The sequence below is a fragment of the Aptenodytes forsteri genome, unplaced genomic scaffold (genome assembly GCF_000699145.1).
Source record: "Aptenodytes forsteri isolate BGI_AS27 unplaced genomic scaffold, ASM69914v1 Scaffold80, whole genome shotgun sequence".
Lineage (NCBI taxonomy): Eukaryota > Metazoa > Chordata > Aves > Sphenisciformes > Spheniscidae > Aptenodytes > Aptenodytes forsteri.
The window spans coordinates 4,077,409-4,083,691 of record NW_008795026.1 but is presented as its reverse complement, the minus strand read 5'-3'; positions in this window follow the sequence as shown (position 1 = coordinate 4,083,691).

The following is a 6,283-nucleotide window of genomic DNA, read 5'->3' as shown; positions in this document are numbered from 1 at the left end:
GGTTCTTTTTCAGCTGGATCAGTTCCTTGGTCAGGTTCAATGAGTGGCCACACAAACATTTGTACAGACAAAGTGTGTGTGTCAGAGCGGGAGGGGATGAGGTTATGGATACAGGGTGCAGAAATGCAGAGATTTGGCCTACCAGCCAAGAGCAGTAACACAAAACTTGTAACCACAGTCTCCCTTACTTATCTGGGTGGCTTTCACATGAATGACTGAAGAACTGGAAGGTTTCAAAGCTATTCTGAAGTCCTGGACTCAGAAAGACAGCGCCTACAATGAATGCACACATATACGCATGCCGGCACAAACGCACAGTGTGATCCTTTGTTTCCACTGAAATAATACAGTGCAGAAATGATGAATATTTCCTTATCTTGGCTGCCTTCCCACAACTAGGGAAAAATTGGCTGGTACAGAAGGGAACACCCAGGAAAACATTTAGTGTATAGCCTGGTTATTCACTCGTAGCTGTATTACATGCTTGTTGAGATCAGAAAGGTTTTCTCCAAAGGTAGAAAATAAAAGAATGAAGTCAAAATTTAAAAAAAAAAAAAAAAAAAAGGAAAAAAGGTCATTTATTTTCCCCCACGCTATTGGGGCAGAAAAAGCCCAAACAAACAAAAGTCAACATGCTGCATCTACCAACAGAAAAGCAAAGAATTGAACAATAAGTTCTTTCTCTTCCCATATATATTTTGCAAGCCAGTGCTAGGGATGAGGGAGCAGCCACTTAAAATTGAGTGGGAAGGGAGGAAAAAAAAATATCAGCCTAAGAAAAGCCAGTGGGGTTAGATAAATTACTGAGAAAAGGGAGAGGCAATTTCTGTCTGTTTTAACGCCCACATGCAACAGGGAACAAGTGAAAATCAGCCGCAGGGATAATTTATGGTTGCTCTTTCAAATCTGTATCCAGGTCCAGAAGAACCCATGTACTAGAAAGTTAATCAATAACAATTCCCACAGAAATATTGTGGCAGAGATGGAAAAAAATGGCTTGGGAATTAAAATCATCTGCAGTAGACAGGCCAGACGTTGGCAAGCACTGTTGTTCTCTGCTGGCATTTCATGGAAGCAGGAGGTCCCATTACAAAGATGTTCCCATGGCTACAAATACAACCTCAGTCAGCACCGTTTCTGCTTATCATTAGACAGTTGCCAAAGATTCACTTGGCAGGGAAGACTGGCAAGTTCACTGTAGAGTTACCCGTGGGTCTGAGCCTCTTGGTCCACTATATACATTCTTTACAATAAAGATCACTTCAGGAGGCCTCCTCCGCTGCAGCTCCGGATCTTCCCATAAAAGCAGATTCCAAGCAAATTTGATGCCGTAGTCCAAACTCCTGTTCATGTGGTTTGGGTTTATTCGGCCTGAGCAGATCAAAGTGCTCAGCAACTGAGTCCACTACCAAATACCCAGAGTCTGGCTTTTCCTAAGTATAGTGTGAACCTTGTATCTTAGATGAGTCCCTCCTAACTCTCCCACCCAACTCTGGTGATTAGATTAGGAATTCAGCTACTCTAGGCCATCTGCAAGGAACGGAGAGAGGCAGGTCTCTCTAGTTCAGATCCAACAGGGGGCTGAGTCACCGCCACTGGGTCTCTGTCGTCTCCATTGACAATAGGGAATTAACTCCATTGCCTAAATGGAGATGTTGAAGCCAGCTGAGATGCAGTAGTCTCACCTTTCCCAGCATCCAGCAGCTGACCAGAGCGGCTGGACCTCTTACAAGTCTGTACCGCAGCCATGAGGTTCACATCTTTTAAGGCCACTGTTCATCCTGCTCTTTTGAAATCGAAATGTGATTCTGTCATCCTTAGTGGACATCTCTCTGTAAGCTGCATGAGATGTGTCAATACGTAAGCTGGGGTCACTAATACAACCTTCTGGTCCGTGTAAACACTGTGTGTGTCTCCCTGTGCCTCGCCTCTTCCAGGTATGAGTATTCTACAGCTCTTGATATTGATTCTGGGCTCCATAGCGGCAAGTCCAAGCTTTAATTCTGACTTGCTGATTTATCTGAAAGTCCTTACACTGGTAAGTATCTTCTCCATGTTCCTTGTTAACTTGTTGTCTAGGTTAGTAAGGAGGATTTTCTCTTCTAAGTCTGTCATTCTGGCGTTTTTGCCAGTACTAAAATCACTCTAAAGTTTTTCATAACGGCCATGCTCTGTAGGAGTCAATAAGTTTTATCAGCCATTATGGCAGAAAGGCTTGCGGACAGTAAATGGGCTTTTATGGGAACCACAGCGAGGGAGGATTTCATAATACATGGACAACTTGTAAACAACACAGGCATCAAGCTAAAAACCAGAAGCATGTAGAGGAGACACACGTTAGGACTGCCTCTCATCAGATACTGACTTTGTTCCTATCTCTCACTTTTCCAGGCAGCTGGTCAAATAATGGCACTTCTTTGAAAGTTCCCTGCTTCCACAAAAATATCATTAATACTAGCAATTTTACAGTGTAAGGTCACAACCAATTTATGCATGGTCCAGAGGCAGGACGCAGTGTTTATCCCATGGACAAAATGGAAAATGTGGGGGTTTGCTCCAAAATTTTAATGTCGCAAGCTTTGATAGTGGGGTTAGAGCGCAGCTGGAGTGCAAGGGATGAAACGGGATCCTCCAGCCGAATGAGTCCCCTCTTACGGGACTTGGAATTGAGGAAGGGGAGAAAGGAGTAGGGCTTAGTTTATACCCCTCCAAAAGAGGGCACTAGGAGCTCTTTACAGCTATTGCAAACAGTCAGCTCTTTTCAACAACACTCAAATCTCTTTTGAGGCCCAAATAAATATATCAAAGAAATCCAGAGCGGGTCATTTACTTAAAATGATGCGTCTGCCATTTCATTCCCATTCACTTCAGCTAAGGGTTAGCCAAAGGCAGGAGCAAGACTTAGCAGAAGGCAGCAGCACGTTTCCCTCCCTGCGCTCCTCCTGTCGCTCTGCCGAAACGCTGGCATCGGGAGACAGACCTATTGCATTTCACAAAAAGAACAGAGAAGCTATAAATCCTGACATGGTATATTTATTGAAAAATGAAGGTAATAACACTAATCCAGATAATGAGCTCTATGTTTCCCTGCCTCAGAAAACCTCTTAGCCAGCAGAAATAAATCCACCTGAAACTTAACAGCAGACTCACTTCTCTTAGGTTTTTTTTTTAACTTTCTTTCTCCTCCTCATCACAAAACTCCCTTCCTCATATACTGGAGGATTTGGAAACGTGGGCATGAGACAGCGGGGGTTGAAGAGGTTAAAGATACCGCGGCCGCTACAGTGCCTCAGTTTTCTAGGTGGAAACAGAAATCTCTCATTAAATATAGGGCTGTACATCTGAAGGAGTCACTCAGGTTCCCTTACTAGTCAGCGGAGATCTGAGCAACTTGGATGTGGGAGCCAGTGGTACAGTTTTATCTCATCCTATTCCAGTATTTAAAATAAAGGCAGGTACATTGCATTATGGATGCACCATTTTCTTTCCAGTACCAATAAAGCAGCTTTAAAACCAGTTCAGCTGTTGTTCTCTATTCTGTAAATGTTAAAACTGAGGGGAGATGAAGAATCACTTTTCTGAATCTGGTGGGTCACAGGATCATAAGATGTGAATAAATCACCTTGATGGGCTAAGCCCTGTTTTTTCTACCATAAACAACTATACGGTGTTACACCATATAAAAAATATGGATAAATGTTAGGCTAAAACTCTAAAAGATTTATTATAAGTGACTACAAGGTCCTACTTAAAGCTATCATAAATAAAGATATTTTCTTTTTTCCTCAGGATTGTAATCTATTGTCACATTATCCAGCTGTTTTACCCTGCTCTGTCCCTTGGACCAGTCTCAGTCCTTAACATCTAGCTGGCCTGTAGCTATCTCCAAGCGTTACTTTCTGCTGCTTCTTGCGTGAAATTTTGGTAACCAAAAGTAGTTTAGGAAATCACGGCAATTATGTTAGAGAGTTACTTTTACTCCCAGCAGGGAAGATTTAGCTCCAGCTGAACCCTTGTGTCTTCTGAAAAAATCTCATAGTAGGCACCATAAACTAAAACCAGTGTTGTCAAAACGGATGCCTCGGGAAAGGATGCTAAATCTCTGTCTGCTACAAATGTCTTCGTTTGTTTTCCGAGCAAGCTGAATGGTTCTGAGTAAAGCGCTCATGGCTTTGGAAAATCAGAAATCGTACAAATCTGGGGTGGTTTTATGACCATGAACTGCCAAGATGACCATGCCGTTGGGCCTTCCTTGTAGAGTTATGCACAGTTCATTGAATGATTGAAATGACATGATTGGCTACAATAGCAGAAGACAAATCAGCTGAGATATTCCCTCTTATGTTCTTATAACTTGAGAACGAATTTCATTGGCTATGTCTGCTTGCTCCAAGTCCATAATTTTTGTTTGGGTTATAACAACCTTTCAGGAACCTAAAATACAATTTAATAACCATAAATCATGAGAATTCTCTATGTTTTGACACATACTTTCCCTTGTTCTTCTTCCATCTGCAGGTACTTATTGATGACTTTAAAATCAATTCTTCATGTTCAGCTGTTGAAATTCTAGAGTTTGAGTTTTCATTATCAACAAATTTGCCAGACTGCAAATCTTTCTTGGAACTTCTTGAGATCTAATTTTTTTCATGCCCATGTTTCAAATTCTTAGTCCTCATGGCTCAAAATGGTATCACCATGACCTTCCCATGACTTTACTTAACAAAATTGCCGTCTGAAGTGCCTGTGAGATTTTGAACTTTTGTTTGTTTCTAACAACAATAATTTTTCCTCTATTTTTAAGTATGTATGGATATGCACGTCTATATGCTTGGAAAATGGTTCGATGCACTATTTAAAAATATCCTGACTTTAAAACTTCCTGACTTAGTCCAGAGTGCACACACTTAGATAGATTTTTGTTCTCAAGCATTTTAATTTCTGTGTCAGTATTTACCAGTTATTCTCTGGCTATTTCTATTTATTTATTTGTTTGTTTGTTTTTGTATGAATGAACAGGAGCTTACTTCCAGAGAAGAGATAGCTTGGTCCTTCAGGGCATGACCAGAATAGGACCATGTGTGTCATGAATGCAAGTGCACTGTTGAAGACCTGTTTGTGTGTTTGTTACATTGAGTAGGGACCTTCTCTTTCAGTTGCAGTGCCTGAACCACCAGGGTGTAACGGTGGAGGAGAGAGAGACATTCACTTCATGTCACTTAAGGCATCTGAGATATGGACCTTCGATAGGAGTTTCGGCTCTTCTTGGTCAAAGAATTCTCCACATTGCAATTCCATACTGGGAGAGTGCGGGAATCCCACACTGGGTCACATCACGGGTTCCTCATGACATGCTCTGAGTGCACCAACGACCAGTAGAACATTATTTGGAAGAAGATGTAAGAAATTGGATAAAGGGATAAGGGGATAAGATAATTGAAGGTAAAATGTTGCTTTCTTTTGTTCTTTCTTTCTTTTACTAGTTTAAGGATGAGTTTTGTCCTGATGACTGAACCACAAATACTTCCCAAAAAATTCTTGTTCCTGAGCATTGTAAATTTATAAAAATGAATACTGTTTTATATCTAAATATCCTGTTCAAGCTTTCTTTTTTGATATCTCATAGGTCTTCTGGTCTTATATTATCTTGTGGCAGTTAAATTCCATGGGAAAAATGTATATTGTGTATAAAAAATATTAGTTTTTCGTAATGTTATAGTTTGCTGTTCTGTGAGTTGTAGTGAAATAGTCATGCCCTCCAGAAAATAATGCACATGTCTACAGTACTGTTCCTGTTCAATGTGCTTATATCCTTTGGAAGGTGATCAGACAAATTTTTTCAACACAATAAATCTCATAGATAAATATATTTTTTTTTTACACCTGATTTTTTTGGGGGGAAAAAAAAATCATATGTATTGAATAAATGTTTTGGACCGTAAGGTTTTCCTATGTTAACTTGCTTTTGAACTGTTCTCTTCAAGTATTTGGCACTGCAAAGACTGATTTGACCACACCAACTTATTTTCTCTTGAGAGAACGACTGAAGCTTTTCAGCAGAAAAATTGTGAAGGATTAAGGTTAATAATACCCTTTGAGATGAATTTTTGAATCACAAATACTATTCTGAATAGTTGTTATAGTACATCCATTTTTAAATATTGAATAAAACAGCATAATGAAGAGCGATAGAGTATTAGGTATTTGTATAAAATATAGGCACAAGTCTGTTTTGGGCTGTGGGTTGTTGTTTTTTTAATTGTTATATTTTATACATTATTTA